This window comes from Cynocephalus volans, chromosome 14 (assembly GCF_027409185.1).
Source record: "Cynocephalus volans isolate mCynVol1 chromosome 14, mCynVol1.pri, whole genome shotgun sequence".
NCBI lineage: Eukaryota > Metazoa > Chordata > Mammalia > Dermoptera > Cynocephalidae > Cynocephalus > Cynocephalus volans.
Genome location: NC_084473.1, coordinates 10,590,197 through 10,617,278, shown reverse-complemented (window position 1 = coordinate 10,617,278; position 27,082 = coordinate 10,590,197). Strand labels below are relative to the sequence as shown.

Genomic DNA, 27,082 nt, shown 5'->3' with positions numbered 1-27,082 from the left:
CCAACAAAGGACTGGTACCTAGAGTACATATAAAAAATTCCCACAAACCAATAATAAGGCAGACAAGCCAATAGGGAAATAGGTGACAGACTTGAGCAGGCCCTTCACAAAATAATAAATCTGATGGCCAGCAAGCAACTGCGAATGTGCACGATGTCATCAGCCATCAGGAAGTAGTGCAGAACCACTACACACCCCTGCAGGGGATGCGGTGAAAAAGGCAGACGACCTCTAGCGTTGGCGAGATCGCAGGGCACCCAGCGCTGTCCTAACCTGCTGGGGCGAGGAAGCCAGGCAGCTGTATGTACCGCGGCTAAGTCCTGCTGTCCCTTTGGCCCAGAAGTACCATTCCCAGGTACATGCCCAACAAAAATGCACACAGGAGTGCACGAAAGCTTGTGAAAGAATATTCTCAGGCGTGACAACTGAAAGCAATCCAGCATGTGTCGGTGGTGGAATGCGTGAATCGATGAGGTGCATACACAGTGGAACGACGTGTGGCAACAGGAGTGCACGAGCCCCTGCCACTCGGAACGGCGCGCCAAGTCCTGCCAACACGACAAGCGAAAGAAGCCAGCACAAAAGAATATTCTGCGTGTTTTTATATGCATGAAGTTCAAAAACGGAAAAAAGGGATCCACAGTATAAATCAGAAGAGAGGTTACCCTTGGGGGAGTTAGTGACTGGGAGGGGGCACAAGGTGGCTTCTGGAATGTTCTGTTTCTTGATCTGGGTGCTAGTTTTACCTTGTGAAAATTCATTAAGTTTTTTGTTTATGATTTCACACTTTTCTGATGTATGTTATAGTCAATAAATTTTTTTTCTGAAAAAACAAAAGAGAAGCGGTCAAGGTCTTTGTCTTCTTCCCTCCAAGAGATTTCTCCCACTGTCCGTGAATTTGCCCAGCCCTCACCCCGCTCTGACTCTTGAATTCTGTATTTCAAGGTTGTTTCCAGGGACACTCTTTGTCAAGATAACAGAGGTCAATTCCGGGGTTTCTGCCCAGATTAAAGGGAATGTGCTTTACATTTCCTATTAGAAGCATGTGGCAGCTTGAAAACGACAGCTGCTCTCACCAGAGCAAACACAGAAACAACACATTTTTCTTGAGGCCGATCCGTGCTGTATCATGTAGCAAGAGTCTGTTCCTTTTTACTGTTCAGTACTATTCCAATGCACAGATAGACCACATTTTGTTATCCAGGCATCAGCTGATGAACATTTGGATTTTTTTCCATTTTTTTTGCCATTATGAATAATGCTGCTATGAAAAATTGTGTACAACTATTTGTATGGCCATACCTTTTCTTTTGGGTAGGTTTCCGGCGGGGGCTGGGGGAGGGGAATTCCCGGGTCGTATGGTAAAATGACATGTATTTAAGAACCTGAAAACTGTTTTTTCAGGTGGCTGTACCGTCTTACTTTTCTGCCAGCAATGTCAACACGGTATTTTAAGTCTTTTTGATTATAGCCACATTCCAGTCGGTATAAAGTGGTTTCTCATTGTGGTTTTAATTCGCATTTCCATAATGACTAATGGTGTTGAGCATCTATTATATGTGTATTAGCCATTTGTATTTTTTTATTGTGAAATGTCTATTCAAATATTTTGCCTATTTTTCATTGTATCTGTCTTTTTATTGAGCTGTAAGCATTCTTTATATATTCTGGGTATAAGTTGTGGAGAATTTTTATCATGAATGGGTGTTAGATTTAGTCAAATGCATTTTTCTGTATTTATTGAGATGACAGTATGGATTTTGTTCTTTATTCTGTGGGTGTGGTGTGTTACATAAGTTGATCTTGCGTTCTTAAGATAAACCTCAGTTGGCCATGGTGTATAACTCTTTTTACACGCTGTTGGATTCAGTTTGCTGGCGTTCTGTTGAGGGTTCTTGTATATGTAGTTCTAAGAGATACTCATATCATTCTGTAGTTTTATTTTCTTGTGATGTCCTTGCCTGGTTTTGGGATCAGGGTGATACTGGCTTCGTAGAATGAGTTGATCAGTGTTTCCTTCTCCTCTATTTTCTATAAGAGTTTGTGAAGGATTGCATTTCTTTCTTTAAATGTTTGGTAGGATTTACCAGGGAAGCCATCTGGGCCTGGACTTTTCTTTGTGGAAATTTTAAAATTACTAATACCGTTGTTTTGTTTTGGGTTTTTTTTTTTTTTTTTTAATGTATCACGAGTCTATTTAGATAATCTTTTTCTTCCTGAGTAAGTTTTGGTACTTTGTGTTTCTAGAAATTTGTTCATCGTAGTTATCTAATTTGTTGGCATAGAGTTTTTCATAGTAGTCCCCAAAAGTCCTTCAGTTTAGGCAGCATGACATCCCCTCTTTAATGCCTCATTTTGGTGACTGTGACCTCTCTTTTCCCTTGATCAGTTCTAGCTGAAGGTTGGACAGTATTGCTGATCCTTTCAACACCAACTGTTGGTTTCACTGATTTCCTCTGATTTTTCCTTTTTCTATTTCATTGGTTTCCACTTTAATCTTTATTTGATGTATATATTTTTAAATGTAATTGGATTCATACAGCTTTTTATCCTGGTTTTTTTTCCTTAAAATTGTCATAAACGTTTTCTCATTATTAAATATTCCTTACAACCCAGTTTTTGCAGATGCTGAATATTGCACTGCATTGATGAATCTGATTTACTCAGCCATGAGTCCTATGTTAAACATTTAAATGGTGTTTCTAGTTTCTCATTACCATAAACAATGCCTAGATGAACATTGTTGGGGCTAAGAGAATTTTCCCTCCACCTCTGAAGGTTTGAGTTTGCTAAACAAACTGACAATAGACAGATTTTTTTTTAATTTTATTAATTTTTTTTACATTCTACAATGTTGTAGAGCAGTTGGCAGGAAGAGGGAGAGGGGAAAGGGGAAGGAAATGGGATGGACGAAGGAGGAAGGAGGTGGAGTGGGATTGAGACCTGAGGCACCCCCCACATTCCCACAGGGGAGACTGGGGGGCTTCCAGTGGTGGCTTGGTTATTGCCGGGCTGGGTGCAGATGTCAAGGGGGTGTCGCAATAGCCCTTGCCCCCCCCACCCCAGCTCAGGAACCTGGGGCCCTTCTTGCTGAGGCTTGCTGGTTGTCGCTGGGCTGGTTGCTGTGCAGGGGAGGCATGGATGAGACCCTCACCCCCCACTGCCTGAACCCGGGAGGGCCCGGGGTATCTCCTGCAGCAGCTTGATGGTCATCACTGGACTGGTTGCTTGTGTGATGGGGAGGGGGGTGCGTGGATGAGGCCCTCAGCCCCCTGCCAGCCGGCTCAGGAGAGCCTGGGGCACCTCCTGCAGCAGCTCAGTGGTCACCGCTGGGCTGGTTGCACAGCAGAAAAGGCATACAAATTAATCAATGTGGATAAGCACAGGAAACATACGAAATCTGAGACTCCAAGGAGGGCCAGATGGGTGAGGCTTAAACACCCTTTTCATAGGGGAGAGGGAAGTGGGAGGCTGTGGGAAACTTCAGAGGGGCAGTACCTGATTTTTAGGGGAAATTAATGGGACAGAAAACCAAACAGTGGTTTGTAAATGATCCTCTTTGGATGCTGGGTGAGACCAAAGGACAAACTATAGCTTGTGAACAAGCTACAGGAAGGTGCGGGGCAGAACTGCTCTGCAATCAAATGTCTTATTAAGCAGAGACTGTCGTCTTGTAATATCTCAGAGCTGTCCTCAGAAGAACAGAAGAAAACTCTGTCTGGGCGTGGTGATGACTTTTAGTCTCTCTTCTGGTGGTTGAACTTTTCTGTTTGTTTAATGAGATTCCTAGAGAGAGGGTCCTAAGAAATTGCATTTCTTTTGGAAGTTTTCCTCAGTCGGATATGGACATTCCCGAGAGATCCCCTCCCTCTGCTTGTGGGGCAGAGTATGTGGAACGGGAGACTAGGAAGTCCTTGGTTCTGAGGCAGCCTCTGCAGTCTTCCAATTTCTTCTCATTCAAAAGCGCTCAGCACGCCAAAGCACCGTACTTCAGGGTATCGTTCTCTGTGCCCCAACAACATCTTTATCCTTAAATCTAAATCAAATTATTTTCTTACGGTAGTTTCGCAAAAGCAGGTTTCCTAGGTCACAGCATGTGAACACTAATTCCTTTCGAGAAGGGCTTTACCAATTTATGCTCTCACTGGCTGGCATGATGGATGTTTGAAATAGAAGTCCCAGCCCAGGTTTTCTGGGGCCGGTGACAGTGGGACCCCTGGGAGCTCAGTGAGGCTGAGTCTGAGCTGCAGTGAAGCTGCCTTTGGCTGGGGGCAGGTGGGGCCAAGGTAAAAGATGCCCTCTGCCAGGTGGTCTCTGGATCCTGGGGGGCAGAGTGTGTTGGCCTCGTGGCTACCATGTTGAAGCCTATGGTCGTCTGCCTCAGCCTCTGCTGGTAGGAACCTGGAGGCTGGCTTCTGGGCCTCTGGAGCCATGTGGTTCCCTTGGAGTCAAGGGCACCTGTGTCACTCATTCCTTTCAGTACACGCTAGTCGAACACCACACCTCGGCCACCACGGTGATCTTTCCAAAGCACAGGTGAGGTTTCCAAAGCACAGACATGGTTTCCAAAGCACACATACTCAAAAACTCTCTATTGTCTGCAAGGAATGGAGTTCAACCTCTTTAGCTTGGCGTTCCACAACCTTCCATAACCCAGCCCCAATTTACCTTTCCAGCTTTGTTCCTGCCGTTTTTCATTTATGCAACAAATATGAGTAACTACTATGTGCCGGGCACTTTTCTAAGTCCTGCAGCAATGGTGAAACAGAAATCCCAGCCTCCATGGAGCTTCCATCGTGACTCCCCCCCTCCAATACTCTCCTCTCCCACACCCCCTTGTGCTGGAACCTGCCAGACTCTTGCTAATACAGACAATCGAAAAGCACCTCTCTCTCCATCACTCTGCATCGCTGTCACTAGAGCATCCCAACCCCATCTGCTATAAAGTTGTGTCCCCACCCTCCCCTGGCAGGGTCCTTCAGAGGTTAGTTCTTTAAGAGAAGCCTCCCCTGACTCCTCTGGCCATGGGCTGGGTCCTTTGCACACAGTAGGTCATCAGCAAATGTTTGGGAGTTTGATTGAGCTGGGCCTGGGCCTTTGGCCAGCTCCCCACAGTGCCGTGGATCTCCTAAATGCAGGGCTGCTTGGACCCCACCTCCCTCACCCTTCCCTCTTTACTGTCTGAGGGAGCCCCACAGGAGGAATGCAGGTAGGTAAATCACAGCGAGCCAGTGGCGGTGACAGAAGCCATGCTGTCCCCCAGCTGTATACACTGGGCAGCTGTGGGCTCCTCTGCAAGACAAAGGTCTCAACCTGGCTGTGAAGTCCTCAGAAACCCCACCTGGGGCTTTTGTCACAAGTACGGATTTCTGGTCCTAGCCCCCGAGATTCTGACTCGAGGGGCCCATGGCAGGGCCCAGAATCTGTATTTTCAATGACTGTCCCGTTCCTGGCTTGGGAAGTACTGGAGAAGGTGATCTCTAAGGGCCTAATTTTCCTTAAGCTCCTGGATCTAAATTCAATAATCTAAAATAGAAGTTCTGTGTAAGAGTCTTCATTCATGGAGACTCCTCAATTAAATCTGTTCCTTAGAAATTCTGCCCACTGTGGGCTGAGACAGCAATCTGTTTGTCCCTTGGCCAGCTCGCCTGGATACAGGTGAAGATTGTGACAGAGCAGCCAGGCCAGTAGGAGCATGCACGGCCCTCTCACTTCTGTGTGGTTTAGTGGCTGTGTGTGACGCCTGTTCTGCAGTGTCCTGCTGAGCCCAGAGGCCCACCCTGGAAGTCCTGCTCAGAAGCGGCCCTCCTGACCTCCCAGGAGGTCCAGTAGCCACAGGCATCCTGCAGGGATGGAGGGAGCAGGAGCCACCAGACCTGACGGGGGGCTGGGGCAGGTGCTCTACGGGGGGGTCCACTTCAGAGGGCCAAGGGTCACGTGCCACCTCACTGAGCCTCAGTGTCCTCCTTAGTTCAGTGGGGGGACCCCTGCTGGCCTTCCTCACAGGAGTGCTCATGTGAGGGGCAGAGACTCCCAAGCCCTCCAGTCTGAGCCCCCTCTGTAAGGCAGGGCAAAGGCCGGGACTAGCCCTCTGTGCGCTGGCCTTTCTCCTCTCTTCTGCAGCAGCAGAGGCTCTAGCAGCCAACCTGGGACCACCATGTTCTGAAAACACTTTGGAAAACCTCTACTGGCCAGAAAGAGAGGTCAAAATGGGCCAGGCCAACCCAGGACTCCAGCCACCTTTGTCTGAGCTAGAGGTTTGTGCAAACTGTAAATGAGGCTGGGATGCTGGACGAGCCTGAGCAGCTTCTAGTGCAAGCGTCCATTCCACAGACGAGCAGACTGAGGCAGCTCACCTGAGCACAGGGCCCAGCACTCCCAGTTCCCACAGCAGGAACATTGCCTCTCCGCTGGTGCCTGAGGCCAAGGAATTTGGACTTCTGCTGGTTTCTCAATCTCTTTCATCTCCCTAGACTGGCCTGTGCCTGTATCCTACTGGACTTTTCCTCAGGTCATGCAGGGGAGTCTCGTCTTCCCAAGGAAGTGCTGGGGTGAGGGGCTGTGCAAAGGTCTCTGGTCTCTCAGAGCCCTCAGCTCATTCTGGTGAAAACATGCACGCCATGAGGCTGGCCCTCGTCTGCCTCGGGGGAGGGAGATCAGATGTTTATTTGGCCACATGGCCCACCCTTCAGCTTCCCGCAGCCCCACAGGGACAGCAGCGCTCCAGGGTGGGAATCTTTATCTCCTTTTTCAAAGTACAGGGAGAGCCCAAGCTCCTGCAGCCTGTAGGTGAGGCCTGGGGCTTGAGCCCTGGCCTTTGACTCCAGGAAGGCTTTAGACAGGGAAGAGAGGAGCCTGAAATGGTTCCAGCCTTCAAGCTCGAAGGACGAGACAAGCAAGCAAACCCTCGTGGTGGACTGTGGTTAGGTGTCTATCGCTTCTGTGGCTAATTTTCATTAGTAGCCTCATTTGGCAGATGAAGAAACTGAGGCTCAGAGGGAGCACGTGTCCTGCTGGGGTCACCTCCCCAGTAAGGGTGGAGGTGGAATTGAAGCCCGGCCCTGTCTGAACTCCACCTCTTTCCACCGCCTTCCACTGCCTCCATTCAGAATGTTCTGGCAAGTAAGTGGGGAAACAGCAGTGAAAAATCTAAAGCTGCACATGCCTTCCACCTTACACTCGGGGAAACTGAGGCTCAGAACAGAGGTCACACAACCTACCCCCCAGCCTCCAGGGCCAGCAGGTTTTCCTCGACCCTGCCCCCTTCCAATTGCACGCTCCCTTCCCCCAGCTCCTCCCAGACCACCGGGCCACCTCACAGTCTGCCTCCCGGCTGTCTAGCTATCCGGCTGTCCATGGGAAACAGACCTCTGCAGGGAGCTGAGATGGAAAGCAAGCTGGGGAGAGGCGTCCACAAAAGCCCTGCACAAAATGCAGCCATTTGGTGCTTTCAGCTTTTTGCAAATCCTGAAATATCACCTTGTAATTGCTTAATTTTCTGCATTTGTTCATTTTATTTAGACTAGCCTGGGGCATATTAGAGAACTTCTTACTTTTTAATAATAATACTTAGCATTTATATAGCGCGTTTCATGTTCAAAGTACTTTACAGAGTTCGCTAATTAATCAGAATGCTAACTACTACTCTGGGCAGGTTTGACCAAGTTCTCAGGCTCCTAATTGTGAGGGGTGGGATTCTTCCTGCTGCCCGACCCCTCGGTCCCACTCTGGACCCCCACTTCCACCTGCAGCCGAGACTCTGGGCCACCTGTGTGCTAGGTCTCTGCCTGGGGCTGGGGGCCACAGAGCTGGGAGCCCTGGAACAGTGAGGAAAGAGACCCTGGAGCCAGGCCGAAACCTTGGTGGAGCGAAGCTCAGGGGCAGTGGGAGCCAAAGAAGACGGTGACCCACTGGCCTTGCAGAGCTGGTGGGAGGAGGCGACTTGAGTGAGACGATCTGACTGGGCTGCAGGCAAGGCAGGAAGGGCATTGAGGCAGAGGGCACAGCGTGCACAGAGGCAGAAATCCAGTGTTCGGAGGAGGAGGGGAGTAGGGGGCGTAGAGGCCGGGCCAGGCTGCAGGGCTGACGGCCTGCTGAGGAGCTGGGTCCTGGGCCATAGACAATGGGGCTCTCAGGGTGGCTCTTCCCATTCGAGGTTATTCTGCAGGCAGTGAGGAGCTGGATCCAGGACAGGCACCCCGTGAAGAGGCCTGAACTAGGGCAGATCGAGAGAGGCCAGACCCAAGGGGGACAGGGGGCTGAGAGGACTCCTGACCAGGCAGATGTGGGTTGTAGAGGGGAGTGTGGTGGGGGGTAGCCCAAGGTTCCCAGCCTGGTGGTACAAGTCCCTCCGGTGTAGTTGCTGGTGAGCTGAGAGGGGGTCGCTGAATTATTGGGCCTGGATTCATGGGTCTAGAGCTTGGGCGTGGTTTAGAGAGAAGATCTGGAAAGAGCCATACTTGGAGTCACTGGGGTCCAGGTGGCATTTGAGTCCCTGAGAGTGTATGGGCTTATCTCTAAGGACATCAGTATTTAAGGGGCAAGGGGCTGGGCAGGATGGACAGACGGGGGGGGCAAAGTCAGCAAGACAGGACGGTGCCGCTGTAGCTCAGGGAGAAGGATTGCAGCTCAGGGCGTGTGTCAAGGCCCGGAGACCAGGCCTGGAAAGTCTTGCATGTGGCCACCAGGAGGCTGGGGACCTAGACGAGAACCATGGCAGAGAGGTGATGTGCATGGGTGCCAGGTGGCTGCCGTGGGAGCCAGAAGCAGCCGAGGAAGGGCCAGCGCTGGGTGCAGTGCAGGTGTGCAGGGAGGTGTCGGCAGTGCCAGGAGGAAGGGGAGAGACTCAGGCATGACCGTGTCCCCAGGAGGGGGCCGGAGGAGAGGAAGGAGGCCTACCGGAGGGGCAAGGGTGGAGGAGCCCATCTTCCACCATGCTGGGAGCTACAAGAATGTAGATCTGGGCGGGTGGGCTGGCAGGGGCCGAGGGAGTGCTGGCCGTGGGCGCTGGAGGAAGCAGGAGCACCCAGAAGCAGCGTCGGAGGCCCTGCCCCTGCCCGGGTCTGCCCAGTCCTCTTCCTACAGAGCCGGGAGGAGCCCAGGGGCCGTCAGGGAAGAGGGTAGGTTGGGGTCTTGAGGAGGCTCCTGTCTACATCCTGGGGACCAGCTGTGCACACGGAGGCCCCCAGTGCTCTTCCCACCTCCTCCTGGGCGTGCCAAAGCCCCTAACAGTCCAGCTGGGCTCCCTGCCCTGAAGGTGCCCAGTCTCCACCGAGGGCTCCTCCCAGGGCAGGGTCTCAGCTGCTCCACTGAGAGGAGTTCCACACCGCCCTCCCTCCCGGGCAACTCTGCCAGTGGGGCCGAGAGTAGGGCCCGGGCCTGCCTTCATTCTCGAATCCCCACCACCCTCCAGTGAGAGTCAGAGATGGCCTGAAACTCCAAGTCCACAGGCCCAGGGGGGCTGCGGGACACCGGGTCCCACTTCCCCACTGACACGCCCCACCTGAAGCCTCTGGTCCGAAAAGACCATGGGGACAGGAGGGAAGCATGCGGGCCGGGGGAGAGCAGGTCCAGGTCCTGTGCTGCTCCCCCAACCCTGAGCAGCATCCCTGGGCCTCCTCCTGCCACCTGACAGTGCAGGAGCCTCCAGGACGCGCAGACAACAGGGAGTGGTGGGGAAGGAGGGAAGGAAAAAGAGGACCCCAGAGGAGAAGGGGGCAAAGGTGAAGGCAGGGCCGGAGCCCCTCGTGTCTGTGATCGTCACAGACACAACAACAGCAAAGCTGGGAGGGAGGACGGAGGCGTTGGCTCGGGCCAGGCTGGGGCTCTGCCAGGTCCGTGGGGACTCGGAGACGTTGCTGCCCTGGAGGGAGGGAAGAGCCGCGCCAGTTTTCAGTCTCCACTCAGGGTTCTGACTAATGGGGTGCTCACTGCACAGGCCCAGCAACCTCCCAGGCTTGCGAGCCCCCGGGGCTGGGAAGGAGAGGAGAGTTAATTGAACATCTAATAGGTAAAGGCCCTGTGCCAAATAATAATAATTAACTTTTATTGAGCACTGTGCTTGGCACTCCCTGGAGCTCTTCACATGAATTATCTCATTTAAGGTTCACCGCAACCCTGAGAGGAGCCACTAGTGCTGCCTCCACTTTACAGATGGGGAAACTGAGGCACACTCCACCAGAATTTGAACCCGACAGCCGAGCACTCTCTCGCCAGCCCTGATACTATTGCCCATGAATGCATATGGGGCACTGAGGCTCAGGACACCCAGAGGATGTGCCCAAGATCCCGTGGTTGATAAACAGGCAGCCAGAGCCCACGCCCAGGCCTGAGCGCCAAGTCCGTCCACATTCCCACTGAACTTCACCTGTGCCCTCCGCATCAGCCCAGGTCAGGAAGAGATCGGTGGCCAGAAAGAGGGCCAATCCATCTACACTCACCAGTGCCCATCTGCACGGCTCTTCAGTCCCCATGAGGGATTTTCACCTGCTGTGACCAATCGGCCACATGTTGGGCCAGTATCAGAGAGACCCGAGGTCCAAGGCCCACTCTAGTTGCAGAATTCTGGGGGCCACACGGCGGCAGCTCTGGCTGCTGATGCTGAGATACTTCCCACTGACGACCAGTGCAGACTGGCTGCTGCTGTCCAGCTGCAAGCTGGCCCCTGCTCTCCCGTCACCACCTGGGGTGGTCAGAAAGGCTCAAGGTAGGCAGGGGCCAAGGACCTGCCCAGAGCTCCCAGGAACAACATGCAAAGGAGCTCGCGTGGGTGACAGCAGGTCTCCGTGGGTGACAGCAGGTCTCCGGGGATTCCGGCTTTCCCAGAGCCTGCAGACGTGCCTCACTCCATCCTCACTTCCTTCTTCATGGGCCTGGCCCCCTGTCTGGATTCCTATTTGCATGTTTAGGGATTTGGATACAATAGCTTAACGCAGTAACCTAAATGGGTTTGTCAAACAAATCAGCATCCTTGAGTTTCACCACGGAAAGTCCCTTAGACGTTACACAGTCCTCACTGACTTGACCTGAACAGGTGGCCGGCCGGCCCTTGCTTGCATCCCTCCCACGACGGGGGCCTCACTGCATTGCAGGCAGCCTCTTCCACCTCTCAGAGGTTCCTGTTAGACACTTCACATCTGCCCTTAGTGGTGGACACCTGTACTTCCTTAGAGCATCCCGTTGGTGTGGCCTGGGAGAGAAAGCACATGGCCGTACCATCAGCTGACCATGTGGGCAGAGGTGCGGCGCCCAGCCAAGGACACCCCACTTGCTGAGCTGTGCGCCCTGATGGGAGCCTGCATCTTCCCTGAAATGTGCCTTCTGATGCACACAAAGACACCCCTGAGGGCTAGATCCAGCCTTGCTTGGGTGAGTCAGATCATCTCTCTGAGCCTCAGTTTCCTTATCTGGGAAACAAGGATATTACTGAGGAGGTGCTCAGAAGTATGTGAATGAATGAGTGAATGGAGCAATGATGCCCTCCTTACTGGGCAGTTGGGAGGACTCAGGGAGACAATCTAGTTGCTTTATAACACACCCGGCACCCAGTACATGCTCAATAAACAGCCTCTTTCTTACTTTACCTCCTGCCCTTCCGCAGGTCGAGGCCTTCCTCCCTGAGTCTGCCTGGCATTTCTTTCTCTTTCCACACCATGCTCTGTGCCAGGGCCGTCTTCTCAGGCCGCCTGGTCCAAGGTTAAAGTGGACGATGGCTGCACGTGGTGGTTGAAGAGTGGCGTGGCCGGCCCTCCCTTCCTTGGCCACAGCTGGGGGAGGGGCTGTGCTGCCTCACCTGCCTTCTGGTGACGGAAGAGGAAAGTTAGTCAGTCGCCTGCCACCCAGCAGCTGTGGCAGCCCTGTTACATCACAGCCCACACACCCAGCTGCCCGTCACCCACCCAAACAACGCCCCTGGCCCCAGCCCTGGCCCCGGCCTGGCCCGTGATGCATAGTGACTGTAACCCGCCACTGCCTCTTCCAAACAGCTGGCGGGCCCCGTCTTGCCTTGGCACCTTCACTCCTGTTCTTACCAAGATCATCATGAGAGTGTGGCTTGTGCAGCTTTGCTGTCTTCAGGGCAGAGGAGGCTCAGCATGCTGCCAAAAGGCTCTGTGGCATCTGCAGCTCCCTCCCAGCTGGCCTCTGCCCACCAGCCGCCAGAGGCCCAGGGGTCAGCTGCAGATCGCCATAGGCTAAAGTTATGGGTGGGTGTCAGTTGGGGAGTTAGACAGCTCTGCCACTGACTAGATGAGACTTTGGACACATTTCCTAGGGTCTCTGAGCCTCAGTTTTAACAGCTGTAAAATGGAGATAATAGTGGTGCCTACTTCTCACAGTGTTTTAAGTTAGATGAGAAGATGCCCACGAAGCCCCAAGCACCATGTGTGCGACCTTGCGGAATACGAACTTAGTAGTAACATGGCTCACATCGATTGCACCAATAATGTTTGACTAGGGCCAAAGAGCCAGTCCCAGTGCTCTTTTCCATGATACATGGGAGTGTGGAGAATAGGAAAAAACAGTGTAATCTTTGAATTATTAAAAAAAAAAAAAAATCGAGTTGGGGGCGATGGCTCGCTGGTGAGAAAGATGAAACAAAATGGCAAAATGCTGATGATTATTAAAGCTAAGTGATGGGCACATGGGCTCGTTCTACTATCTTCTGTTACTTTGTATATGTTTGAGATTTTTCATAATACAACAGTTAGAGAAAATCACAGTCTGAGAGTCAGGCCGACACTGGGGACTCTGGCCGACACTGGGGACTCTGGAGACTAGCATGCACTGACTGAAATGGAGCAGGTTTAATACCTTTTGCTGAGGACATGCTCTGTGCCAGGCTGGGGAATCCAAACGAGTGGAAGAGGAGCCCAGCCCTCACACTCCCAGCGGGATGGAGGAGAGACACGTAAGAGGTCATTGATTGGACATGAGCCCCAAAGAGGGGCCTTTCTCAAAGGAGAATATCTGCTCTGGGTCTGAAGCCAAGTTCAAGGCAGGCAATGTGAGGGCGGGGGTGGGCAGCATGTCAACAGTGAAAACAGCCTCAGCAAATGTGCACGGGCCCCGAGCAGTTCTGGACTTAGGTGTCACGTGAGGCCAGAGGTGACTGGTGACAAAGCGGGGCAGGTAGTGGTTGGCACCTAGGGCCAGCCCGCGTAGCTGGGCACTCATCTGGAGGCTGAGCAAGAGCCCCAGGAGGCTCACACAGGTGAAAGAATGGCTTGCGGTGAGACCCGTGTTTTAGAAATGCATTTCACAGCTGAGGGGAGAAGGCTTGAGAGAGCCAAGACCACTGGGGAGCTGCTGCGAGGGGGTGAGGCCTGAATGGGGCAGGGGTAGGGTGGTCAGGCAAGACTGGGGAAATAAAATCAGCAGGACTGCGGTTTGGTTAGACGGAGGCAGGGGCAAGACTCTGGCCTGTCCCCAGTTCCTGGCTGGGATGATTTGCAGATTCTAAATGAGGACATATAGGATGAATCCCCAAGGCTGAATTTGGCTAAAAGCGAAGCTCCTGAGGCAGCTGCTGTTGGAATTTTCCAGAAGGCTGATGCTCAAAGTTCAGCCATGGTTGTAAATGGAGGTTGGAGTCCTGAGTGTGGAGGTGACAGCAGAAGAGAGGGTAGGTTCACCCAAGAGGAACCTTGATATGGAGAAGGGCAGAGGTCAAGTCAAGGGGAGCTCAACATGAAGGATTAATGGGGCAGGAAGGAAGATAAAGAGGCAGAGAAGGAGACAGCGGCAGCAGGAGCTGGGGGAGAGCACGGCCTGGAAACCAAGGCAGAAGAGAGGCCAGAGGCAGGCATCATGCAGGAGAGGGGCCAGGAAGACGGGGCGTGTGGCGATCAGATTTGGCAACACAGCCATCACTGGAAACGTCTGCCAGAGGAGCAGCCAAGAGAGGCTTATTTAGAGAGTGAGTTCATAGACAGAGGGGTAAGAACCAGTGAGAAAAATAGATGAAGACACAGGAAAGAGAGAAGATGGTCAACAGAGCAGCCCCCAGGAGGGGGCTTTGAGCAAGGGCTGGAGGGTCAGGGGCAAGGGGGGCCCAGGTGGTCTATCCACAGTGACTAAACAAAGACTCCTATCCTCACTTGCAATACAGGGTGAAATAGCTACTTCAGAGCATTTGGGGCATGATTAACAGAGAAATAAGCTAAAGTTTAAAAGACTGACCATCCCAAGTGTTGGCAACTGAAACTCATCCATGCAGGTGGGAATGTGAAAAGGCACGGCCACTTCAGAAAACAGTTGAGTTAAATATGCACCTGTCCCACGACCCAGCCATTCCACTCCTAGGTATTTACCCCAAACAAATAAAAGCCTATGAACATACAAGGACTTGTACATGGATGTTCCTGGCAGCTTTATTTGTAACAGCGCAAACTGGAAACAACCCAAATGCCCATCAACAGATGAATGGATAAAGAAATTGTGGTATAGACATACAAAAGGATAATACTCGGGAAATAAAGGAAGGAAGAAAGCAAGGAAGGGAGAATGGGAGGGAGGGAAAGAGAAAGAAAGAAAATGAGCCATTAATACACCCAAAACATGGATGAATCTCAAAATCCTTATGCCTGGTGAAAGAAGTCAGACAAAAAAGACTACGTGTTGTATGATTCCATTTACACGTATTTCTAGAAAACGCAAACTAGCCTTCAGTGAGAGAAAGCAGATGCAGGGTTGCCTGGGGCTGGGGGTGGAGCGAGGGATGGAACAAAAGAGTCGGCCTGGGAGGACAGTGGTGACCTTCAGTGTCTTCACCAGGGCGATGGGGCCAGGGGCGAGCGCCTCTGTGGAAACCCGAGTGGCAACTTCATCGTGGGAAAGGAGCAGGAGCAGAGGCCAGGCACCCGGCCCGCGAGCCTCTGTGCGGCCCGTTCACCGCGGCGCGGCCACTTTCCTGGTCTGTGAAATGAAGGGGTTGGACTTGCTGGGTGTCTTGGGACAACTCAGAGAGCTGACATTTTCATGCTAGCACGAGTGTCTGTGATTCTGCGGATCCAGCTCCCGCCTCTGTGTTCCGTGACTAGATTCCAGCATGAGCCATCTCCGAGATTCCTTGTCCCAGGGCACCAGCTCCTCATGCACCGTGCTTGGGGCAAAAGTTCTGCCCGTCTGTCTGGCAAGGCCGCTGCCAACATGAGCCATGGCCTGAGGTCTCACTGGGTTCTCCTGAGATCTCAGTGGCGTGTCACAATAGTATTTCATTGTCAGAGGGTCAAGTCCAGTCTGAGGAAAGGTGGGGAGTCCCCTCTGCTCCCCACAGTCACTTGCAGGTCACCAAGGCCCCACCACGCAGTCAGCAAGTGGAAGAAAGGAACAAGGGGGGCTCGTGACAGAGGCTATCCTTCCCACACACTCCCAGGGACAGAGCTAGTCTCGGGGCACACCCAGCCACCAGGAAGGCTACAGACGTTGTGTAACTCTGTGCCCTGGAACACACGGTCTGGAAGATGCCGGGCAAATTCCATCTCTCTTTACCATCAGCGCTGGCACATGCCGGCTCTGGGGAACCCTTGTTGAACTGTGGTGGCCGGCCACACGCACGTGGGATGCAGTGGGCCCAAGTGTTGCTGCGCCCAGGTGGGAGGCAGCATCTCGGGCTGCCCCTCCCACTGCGGCCTGCCCCCGCCGGACTCTGCCCTATACCTTGGCCCACCGCATGGCTCCACGGCCTGGTGTGGCCCCTCCCGAGCAGCTAAGTGGGGGCGACCCTGCCCGGTTTACCCCCATCTTGCTGGTGCTTGCCAACTGCTGTTCAGCCTTGGAGTGTAGATTGGACCCACTAGCCCCAGCCTTGGCTTTCCAGACTGGCTTCAGAAGGCATTTCTGGGACCCAGGTCTGTAGGGGTAGGCTCAGCTCATGGGGTTAAGATCCAGCAGCTGGACTCCAATGGCCAGGCCTAGAGAAGGCCCCTACTGTCCACCAACAGCCCCATCCTTCTGCAGAGGCTCTAACCTTCTTGACCTGACTATGGGGCACACCCACAAGGCCCATGCCAGCTCTGAAGACCTGGGCTCTGATCCCAGCTCCACCAATCCAGAGTTGGTATTTATGAGCCAGACAACCTCTGGGAGCCTCAGTTTCTTCATCAGTGAAATGGGCACAAACACATTAGGTCATTACTGAGCTCGTGCAAGGTCACATACCTGGGAGTTCTTGGTACATGGTAAGACACCATATGTACGTGAGGGAGGGTGATTCTTACTAGACAGCACTGGCCTCCATCATAGGATGTCCTGTGGTGCGTCCTTCCTTCAGGGAAATCTTAGTGTGTCAGTCTCTATGATTCTGACTGTGGCAGCCCCAAATTTGTGAAAAGCTGGAATAATCTTTGGGCCGTAGCTTGTCTCCCACACTAGGGCCCTCGTTTGTGATGTGGGTGTGTTCCAGAGATTGCTGAGTCCACGGCACTGTCTCACGTGCTGCAAAAAGTAAACATAGCTCAGCCTTGCTGGTTCCTCAGATGATTTCTGGGTGAATCGATGGGACAGTTTATAAATAATCCTGTTAAGTAACCATCCTCCTCGGGGGTTTCCCTCTTTCCAGGATGTGACATGTAGAAAGCCTGCCGCCTCAGGAAGAGCCCGGTCCCAGCGTCATTGCCCAGATTGTGCAAATAGCCAGCCAGTGAGGCATGCAATGGGCCGGGCGCCGAGGCAGAGGCTTCTGGGGAGAGGTGACGCAGGGCCCCGTGCAAGAGGGATCGAGGTTCCTGAAACCGTGACGGGTGGTTCCCACCCAGGGCCCATGTTCTCCACAGGCTAGTTCTCATTATTTTGTTGTTGTTATTTGGGTACGGAAGTGTCAGCCCAGAGGAGAGACAGGCTTGTCTCCTAATTGCGAGGATGAGACACCTGCTTCCTTGGGGTTAAAGGACTCAGCACCTGAAGGCAGCGCAAGACTTAGAGCCTAGGAGGATAATTCTTGATCAGCTGGATCAGCAAATGTTAGCCTGATACCTACTATACGCACATGAGAGGGTCTCTGAACCCATCATAAAATGACGGTGTTTTTGAGTCACAGAAGACCTTGACAGTCAAGTAGTCCAGCCCTGCCTTCCAAACCCTATGCATGAAAAATCTCTACAGTGATTCGCTGGGCAGGGGTTCAACCCCTGCTTTGGCGGACACTTCAGTGACGAGGAACTCACCGCCTTACGAAGTAGTCAGCGTGGCCTTCAGCAGCTCATGCCAGTAGATTTTCTCTCCATAAGGAAGGAGACCAAGGGTCTCCGCGACCCCATGGCTGCTGCTTCCCCCCTCACTCTTTTTGTTGTTGTAATTGAGATAGAATTTACATACCATACAAGCCCTCTTTTAGTATGTACAATTCAGTGGTTTTCAGTATGTTCATAAGGCTGTGCCACCATCACTACGATCTAATTTCAGGATATGTTCATCACCCCAAATAGAAACTCCACATCCATTAGGGGTTGCTCTCCATTACCCCACCCCCAGCCCCTGGCAACCACTAATCTACATGCTGTTACTATTGATTTGCCTACTCCGGACATTTCATATAAATGGAATCATACGATATGTGGCCTTTTGTATCTGGCTTCTCTCACTTAGCATATTATTTTCAAGTTTCGTTCATGTCATAGCAAGTGTCAGTACTTTATTCCTTTTATTGCCAATAATATTCCACTGGATTGATAAAACACATTTTTAAATCCGTTCATCAGTTGATGGATATTTGGGTTGTTTTTACTTTTTGGCTATTGTGAATCGTGCTGCTCTGGACATTTGTGTACATGTTTTTGTGGGACATTTTTAACAGCTGGTTAGTATTCCACTGTATATATATACACCACTAAAAATGAGATTGCTGGGTCATATGGAAACTCCATGTGTAAGTTTTGAGGAACCGCCAAACTCTTTTCCAAAGTGGCTATGCCATTTTACACCCCAGCAGCAATGTATAAGGGTTTTAATTTCCCTATATCCTCTCCAATGCTTGTCACTGTCCATCGTTTTGATTATGTGCATTTAGTGGGCATGAAGTCGTATCTCATTGTGGTTTTTATTTGCATTTCGCTACTGACTAATAATATCGAACATCTTTTTATGTGCTTATTGACTATTTGTAGATCTCCTTTGGAGACGTGTATTCAAATTCTTTGACAATTTTTAAATTGGCTTACTTGTTTTTTATTGGTTTTTTTTTTCTTTTCATACATTTCTTTTTCTATTTTTAATTGTACATAATTGTAGGGGACAGTGTATTGCTTCAGTTCATGCATATATTGTACAATGATTCACTTAGTGTTAATAGCATATCCAACACCTAAACATTTATCTTTTCTTTGTAGAGATTATATTCAAGATCCTCTTTTCTAGCTATTTAGAAATACATAATATAATATTGTGATCTACAGTCAGCCTAGAACACCAGAATTTATTCTTCCTATCTACCTGTAACTTTATACTCATTAATCCACCTCTTCCTCTCCTCTGTTCCCCCCCAGCACCTCCTCCCCTCCCATCCTCTGGTGACCATTGCTCTGCTCTCTACTTCTATGAGAACCACTTTTTTTTTAGGTTCTACATGCGAGTGGAATCGTGTCATATTTGTCTTTCTGTACCTGGCTTAGTTTACTCAACATGGTGTTGTCCAGTTCCATCCAAGTTGCTGCAAATGACAGGATTTCATTTTTTATAGCTGAATAGTATTCTGTCGTATATATATACCACCTTTTTTTTTAACCAAAAGCAAATATAAGTAGGAAATAACAAAGATTACAACAGAAATATATGAACTGGAGAATTAAAAAGCAATAGAAAAAATCAACAAAATCAAAGTTGATTCTTTAAAAAGACCAATAAAATTTGCAAACCTTTATCTAAATGACCAATAAAAAAAGAGAGAAGACTGAAATTACTAAAATCAGAAATAAAGGAGGGGCATTATTACATGGTCATTTTTGTGGTGGTGAGATTTAGTTTCTTTCTGGGCTGGCCTGTGGCTCACTTGGGAGAGGGTGGTGCTAACAACACCAAGTCAAGTGTTAAGATCCCATTACTAGTCATCTTTTAAAAAAAAAAAAGATTTAGTTTCTTTCTCTTTCTCATTTGCATTTTTGTTCTACCAGTGGGTTTTGTACTTTCTTGTGTATTTGTGGTAGTGATTATTGTTTTTCAGATTCCAGGTGCAGGACTTCCTTGAGGATTTCTTATAGGGCTGGTCTTGTGGTGGTGAACTCCCACAGTTCTTGTTCATCTGGAAAATACACTATTTTCCCCTCATTTCTGAAGGATAGCCTTGCTGGGTATAATAGTATTCTTCGCTGGAAGTATTTTTCTTTTTGTATTTGGAATATATCATTCCATTTTCTTCTGGCCTGTAGAATTTCTGTTGAGAAGTCTGCTGTTAGTCTGATAGGGGCTCCCTTACAGGTGACTTGATGCTTTTCTCCTGCTTCTTTTAAGATTCTCTCTTTGTCTTTGAGCTTTGCCAGTTTGCCTATAATGTGTCTTGGAGAGGATCTTTTTGGGTTGAATCTGTTTGGGGATCTTTGAGCCTCCTGGATCTGAAGGTCCATGTCTCTCTCCCTATACCTGGGAAGTTTTATGTTGTTATTTAATTGAATAGGTTTTCCAGGCCTTTTCCTTTCTCCTCCCCTTCTGGAACACCCATGATTCAAATGTTTGTGTGCTTAACATTGTCTTCTAATGCTCATGTTTTCTTCATTTTTTAAATTCTGTTTTTCTTTTTTTTTTTTGTCTTTCTGCATTATTTCGAAAAGACTACATTCAAGATCAGAAATTCTTTCTTCTGCTTGTTCTAGCCTGCTGCTTAAGCTCTCAGTTGTGTTTTTTATTCCATTGAATGAATCTTTCAGTTCCATGAGTTCTGATACATTCTTTTTTTTAATTGTATTTACTTAGAAGCATTCAGAATGTCAACAAAATGGCTACAACTTTTTTTTTTTTTTGGCAATTACAGAGTGGTATTCAGTTAACAAAACAATTATTTTATATAAGCTGCATCAGAGACAACTGAAGATGAAAAAACTGCCATCTCCATATATAACTAATTTGTGCTGTGTGCCAACAAGAACCTGCTTTAAATTTCCATGCCAATTTACAACCCACATACTGTACCAGGCAAGGTTAGTGGCTATTGAAAATACCACCAGGACAGGGCTACCTAAAGACACACATTAACTATACAAAAAAAGACAATGTACAGTTTAAAAACAAATCTTTCAGGGCCTTACATTTCAATTTTTTTCTTTAAAAGGAGTGAGTTGTATACAGGGGGGTTAAACACTTTATAGACAAGAAAAAAAACTGTGCTAGAACCAATTTATTCATCATCATCATCTTCCTCTTCGTTTTCTTTGTCTTCCTCCTCTTCCTTCTTTTTCTCGCTTTTTTCAGCCTTGACAACTCCCTTTTTTGCTGCATCAGGCTTTCCTTTAGCTAAGTATGCAGCAATATCCTTCTCGTGTTTTTCCTTCAGCTGTGTCGTCTGCAGCAGTGCAGTTCCACACGTCTCCCAGTGTCTTTGCAGCATCGCCAATGGATAGGCCGGCATGTTCTCCTTTGATTTGGGGGAGATACTCAGAACAGAACAAGAAAAAGGCTGAGGGAGGACTCTTGGGTGCATTGGGATCCTTGAACTTCCTTTTCGTTTCCCCTATAGGAGGGATATAGCTTTTTAGTTCTCTTTCATAATGGGCCTTGTCTGACTTTGCCATGTCTTCAAATTTTCCTTTCTCTTTAGCAGACATGGTCTTCCACTTCTCTGAGCGCTTCTTAGAAAACTCTGAGAAGTTGACTGAAGCATCTGGGTGCTTCTTCTTGTGCTCCTCCTGGCAAGTTTGCACAAAGAATGCATATGATGACACTTTGCCTCTTGGCTTCTTAGGATCTTCTTTGCCCATGTTTAGTTATTTTTCTTCAGCGAGGCACAGAGTCACCCAGCGCCCGTCCAGCTCTCACTTGCCCCAGCGCTGTCTCTATGGAGCTCAATGTACTCTGCTACTTTCTTGCTTAAGGTATTAATCTCTTTGTAAATTTCCTCCTTCATATACTGGATATTTTTTTCTTGTTTTATTATGTTGTCTGAGTCTTTTCATATCTCAGTTAGTTTCCTTAAGATTGTTTCTTTTCAGTCATTTCAAGTGTTTCCGACTCTATAGGGTCTGGTGTTGGAGAATGACTGTGTTCTTTTGGTGCTGTCATATTTTCTTGGGCGTTTGTATTTCTAGTATCTCTACATTGATGTCTGGTCATTTGGTAGAGCAGTTGCTTCTTCTACTACTCTGGAGTGGGCTTTGAGGAGAGAGACGTTCTCTTCTTTTTCCAGTCTCCACTGGTGACTCTCCTTGTGTCAGTGCAGTTGGGTGTCTGACAGGCCACCTGCATGGTGGCTGTGACTACTGCTGTGGCATTGGGCTGCTTAGCAGCTGTGGCTGTGGTGGGCCACCTGCACAGAAGTGGTGTGTTCAGCTTGCTCCTTGCGCCTTCTGAGTGGGGAATGCTGCCCTTGGCTTGGGCCTACGACCCCAGGCATCCTCTCGGCTACTTCTAGGCAGATTTTTATTGCTGAGTTGTAAGTGTTCTTTACATATTCTGGATACTAGATCTTTATAAAATATAGGATTTACAAATATTTTATCTCATTCTGTGGGTTGTCTTTTCACTTTCTTGATAGTGTCCTGTGACATAGAAAAAACTTAAATTTGATGGCAGTTTTATTTGTCTATTTTTTCCTTTTGCCTCTTGCGCTTTTGGTGTTATCTTTAAGAAGCCATTGCCTAATCCAGGATCACAAAGATTTATACCTGAGAGTTTTCTTCTCACCGTTTTATAGTTTTAGCTCTTACGTTTAAAAATCTTTGACCCATTTTGAGTTGTTTTATGTAAGGTAGGGGTTCAACTTCATTCTTTTGCATGTGGCTATTCAATTGTCTCACTATGTGCTGAAGACTATTTTTCCCCATTGAATTGTCTTGGCACCCTAGGGGAAAATCAGTTGCTCATACATGTATGAGCTTATTTACGGATTTTCAGTTCTCTTCCATTGATCTATATGTCTGTCCTTATGCCAGCACCATACTGTCTTGATTATAGTCACTTTGTAGTAAGTTTTGAAACTGGGAGCCGTGAGTCCTCCAACTTTGTTCTTCTTTATCAATATTGAGCTGGGTCCCTTGAATTTCTATGTGAATTTTAGGGTTAGTTTGTCAATTTCTGTAAAAATTCATCCTGATTTTGATAGAGATTACATTGACTCTGTAGACCAATTTGGGAAGTATTGCAATCATAACAATGTTAAGTTTTCCAATCCATAAGCATGGGGTATCTTTCTATTTATTTAGTCTTCTTTAATTTCTTTCAGTGATGTTCTTCTCTCTCACTCTTGCCGCTTTCAGCCTTTTCCTTCCAGACAAAATAAGTACAGTCCTTCAAGGATTACACATAGGCCATGGGGACAAGCCCCTCAGCCTCCTGGCTCCTCCTCTGAACGTGTCTCTGTTTGTCCATGTCCTTTTTTATAGTATAAGGCCAAGAACCCCTGAGCACAGTGCTCTGAGTCTGGCCTCGATAGTAGGGGAGGAGGACTGCCCCCTGGGGTGCCACATACCCTAGGGCACCATGCTGACCTCCAGTAACCAACCTGCTCCTGACCCCAGCATGCTGGTGCTGTGTTGCCTCTTCCCCCAGGAGTCAGTGGACACGTTTGAGGCAGTGGCCAGACTCAGCCAGCTCTGTGCCTCCAGGACCTGACTCCAGAGCTTCTAGTAATGTTGTGGAATGAGGCACGTCCCTTGTTCTGGGTCTAGTGTTAAAGAAGAGATTATCGGTGCTACTCATGAAAACGTAGGAAGGACGATTGTGATAGGTATAGAGACCACTGCACAGGGTCTTGCAGAGGGGCAGAGAGATTGGGCTCAGCTCCGAATGCAGCATGGACAAGTGGGAATTTATAGCCCAGGAAGGGTATGAGGGGGCCATAGAGGGAAAATTTCTAAGAGGAAACATCAGGGGTAAGGGGGATTCTGGCTAAACCGACCTAACGGGATTCTTGCTGAGGACAGGCCAGGGTGATCAGACATCACGTGGGAGATCGTGGAGGGTGAGAAGCCTGATCAGATACCAAAGGTGAGGGGTACTTGCTGAACTGACTTAGCCGGTTCTCTGCTAAAACTGGATTTTAGAAGGAAGTGCACAGATAGGCCCAGCAGGAGACTCAGAGGTCTGATTAAAGTTTGGCCAAGCAAAGAATTTTTGTCACTAAATGGCTCTTAATTCCACCTAAAAGTGCTGGGGCTGCTCCATGACAGGACAAGTCCTATGGCAGGTCCTGTGGATTAAAATCCCTCTCTCTGGAAATCAAGCATTCTGGGCATTACTGGAGACTCCATCCACTCCTCTCTTATTCCACAGCTGGCTTCTAACTGTGCTGACTCACAACATTGAGCAGTATCGGTGGAGCTTAAGTGGGGTCATTGTTTGTTTGATGAATACCCGGAGGCTCAGAGAGGGAACACTTCAAATGTAATAAATAATAACAATAATATACTCTCTCCTCCTGGGGGCTAAGATTTCATATTAAATGTTTGGCTTGGGTGGTGCCTTCCAAAGCCTTCAGGCAACCTGTAGCACTTTCAGATTGGAGTTGCAAGCAGTGAGAACCGTGACTCAGTCTAGGAGAGACTGACTCAGGAGAATATCAAGGCTGCTGTTTCTGACATATTATATCACAAGAGACAGAAGTGATCAGAAGTTTCCCAGAAGGGCAGAAACAGGATGGTCAGAAAGGAAGAAATCAGACATTTTAAACTAGATCCAGATCGTGAATGAATGAAGCTTCATCAGGGGAGAGAGCTGTGAATCCCGTGCCCCTCACTCTGGGGGTTCCCAATGAGGCCATCAGTGAGGAAAACCCAACTGGCACAGAGTACCAGCTCCCCGTCACTTATCCTGATACCACGATGGACATATCACATTCTCGTCTGAGTGATGCAGAAGTAAGGCTGGTTCCTACCCTTAATGTTGCTGGGGTGATTTCACTCACTCCCCCAGAAATACCAAAGCAGGTGCAGTCAGAACACCTGGTGCTGGCCCTACATTCTGGGGGCATCTTTCAACCTTAGAGTGGGCACGACAGAAATATGAGTTTTAAAAACCACTGATTATGTTCTATGTATATGTGCACCTGCTCTCAAATGTTTATTAAAGGCATTTGTGCCAGAGGCTTGTGCCTGTGGCCAGGCTCTAAAACAGAAGTTAGTAAAAAAAAAAAAAAAAAAAAAAAAAAAATTGTATACAAAAATGCCTTTTGGAATCCCACCAGCCCCCAAATAAAGACCTAAAGATGCAGTCATGGTTGTAAGTTTTCCAAAAGTTCTTCCTACGTGTTCAGAGCTTCCAGTCACTATTTTAGCACCTCACGCTTCAGTAGGAGCAGACAACAAGGATCTCAGATACTGAAATACAAACAAACAAATTAGCTGAGGAAACCGTCTACGCACAGGGAGGAAAAAAATTATTCTTGTTAAAATCCTGAAAGGGACATTATCTCCACCTATGAAACCAGAAACAGATGGTGTAGGAAAGGAACGTTCTACAAACAAAAAACAGCTCTTGAGAATAAAAGTTGAAACATTCAACAGAAGGACTAGAACACGAAATTGAAGAACTCTCCCAGAAAGCAGAGCAAAGGGGTGAAGCGAGGGCATAGGAGGAAAAAGACAAAAATGAGGTCCAGCCCCGGAGGCCCAATTTAAAAAAAAAAAAAGTCATCCCAGAAAGAGGAGAAAACAGGAGAGGAAATAATCAAGGAAAATGTTCAGGACAATTTACTCAAACTAAAAGGCACAAGTATCCAGAATGAAAGGGCCCCTGAGTCCCAGCCCCACAGATGACAATAGACCAGTGACCAAGGCTTTCCCCCTGAGAGATGGTGGCTCGATTTTATTTCTTGCACACAGTCATTTTTCTCCTGAAATGTGGAGAAGAGTGGCCTCTAAAAGCTAGTCCTAGTTCTAGAGGGTGAGAAGCCTCTCTGGTTGGAACGAAAGGAGGCTCCTGGGCATGCCCTGGGTGCCCCCAAAGCTTCTCGTCTAATCCGTGGAGAGGTGTCCTGAAGGGGGTCTGGGGTCCTGAGAGTGAGGCCCAGCCTGGGTGCTGGAATATGGTGAGGGGCTGGGCCTCCAGCTGACTCTCTCCCCAGAGAGCTGGAGGAGAGAACTGGCTCCAGATACAGGGGCAGAAGGGGAAGGCAGGTGTCAGGGACTGGGGCAGAAAGGGACCTTCCACGGCTGCCCCATGTGGGTGGGGGAGGCGTGCCTTAAATGCATTTTGGCTAAAAGAACAGGCGATACTACAGCACCATCCCTCCTTGACCTTTCCAAGCCACTAATCTGAAGGCACATGCATGTGTGCGGTATGATGATGTGTGTTTCAAGGTGGAGCAAACTGTTTGTATTTACTCTGTGGCTGGGTGTGAAGAGAGACCAGGGCAAGGGTAATATCCCGGCTGTTTGTCTACCTCATGGGAGAAGCAGCAAGGGCTTTTCCCCAACCACGGGATTGATCTGTGTTCCCTGAGTCACGAGCGGGCAAATGGGAGAGGCTTTCAAATCGGGGCGTTGGAGAGAAGCTCAGGTTATGTAATAAAAGCATGGTGAGCTGTCCTTGATATGATTACCACTCTCAGTAATTATTATTATTATTTGACCTACTCAGATGAATCCAATTAAAGAAGAATTGTTTTGCAATCAGGTTGTTCAGAGGATGGCAGAGAGCTCTCTCTGAGTGGTAAGAAAAATCCCCTGGATTTTCGCTACACTGGGTGGTTTTCAAGCAGCCACCTGTATGAATTCTTTTAGATTCTGATCCACACAGCCAAGGGTATGAAGAAGACCAACCGTGATTTCTCTCACTTTATGATTGAGGCGTTTGAGGCTCAGAGATTCCGAGTAATTTGCCCAAGGTCACACAGCAGAAAAAGAACAGGGGCAGGGCGTGGCTGGTTTCCTAGCCCCCATCTCAAACTTTGCTTCACCACTGCTGCTGAGGTGTCAGAGACCGTCTTGCTGGGTGGCACTGTCCTGGGTGGGAGGAGCAGCAGGGAAGAGCAGGGGCTTCAGATTAAATAAAAAGCTGTGATTCTGGTCCCCGTAATGGGCCCCCCACTGGGTGGTAGTGAGGTCCTGGCCCCTGAGCCATGCAAAGCCTGTGCGTCTCAACCCTCCGCTGAGCTGCAACCAGGCTATGCTGTGAGGACCCCAGTGCTGTCGGCATCTGGAAAGAGACGCAGATTCTTTCCACCAGCAGCATTTCAAAATTTAGGTGTGGTTTTCCTCCCGATTATAACAGCATGACAAGCTATTATAGATAATTTTGAAAATACAGAGACCTATGTGGAATAATATAAAAATCACCCATATCTCTATTAACATTATATATTTCCTTTCTGAGGTTTTTTTTTTTTTTTTTTTTATAAATGAGTATTTCTTTTTGAAGGATTAGGTTCATGATATATATGGTTTTACATCCTGGGGTTTTGTTGGGTTTTTTTTCCCTACTTTTACATATTTCATGATTTTCTTCCTATAATGTTAGTCTTTCAAAATATGATATTTTATATGATGCCATATTCCATTATATGGAAACAACATTTTGCTTGATTTTTACTTTGAAAAACCAGAGAAATGAATTAAAATCAGAAAGAATGAGGGACAGGCTACATGCATGTGTACGCTGCCAAGCATGAGGGTCTCTTCTTGAAAAACAAGGTGAAAGCAATTCAAAGAAAAAATTACACACACACACACACACACACACACACACACACACACACACCAATTGAACCTCACAGGCATTTGACAAAAATTTAGCATCCTTTCCTAAAAAACTCCAAATAGATCGTGGAAATTATTTAGAAATAAAGACCATTCACCAGAACCAAAAGAGGATACTTTTCTAAATGATGTATCTCTAGAGCCATATTTATTTAAATAAGGAACTAAACAAGGATAATACTATCACCATTATTATTACTGAATATTATCTTAGAAGTTTTAGCAAATGAAATAAGATAAAAAAACTATAA

At 48.6% G+C, this 27,082-nt stretch overlaps 1 pseudogene; it reads right to left on the bottom strand.

Annotated features, from left to right (window-relative positions):
• Window positions 1-20,320: 20,320 nt before the first annotated feature.
• On the bottom strand, window positions 20,321-20,900 carry LOC134363284 (high mobility group protein B1-like; annotated as a pseudogene).
• Between the last annotated feature and the right edge of the window lie 6,182 nt (window positions 20,901-27,082).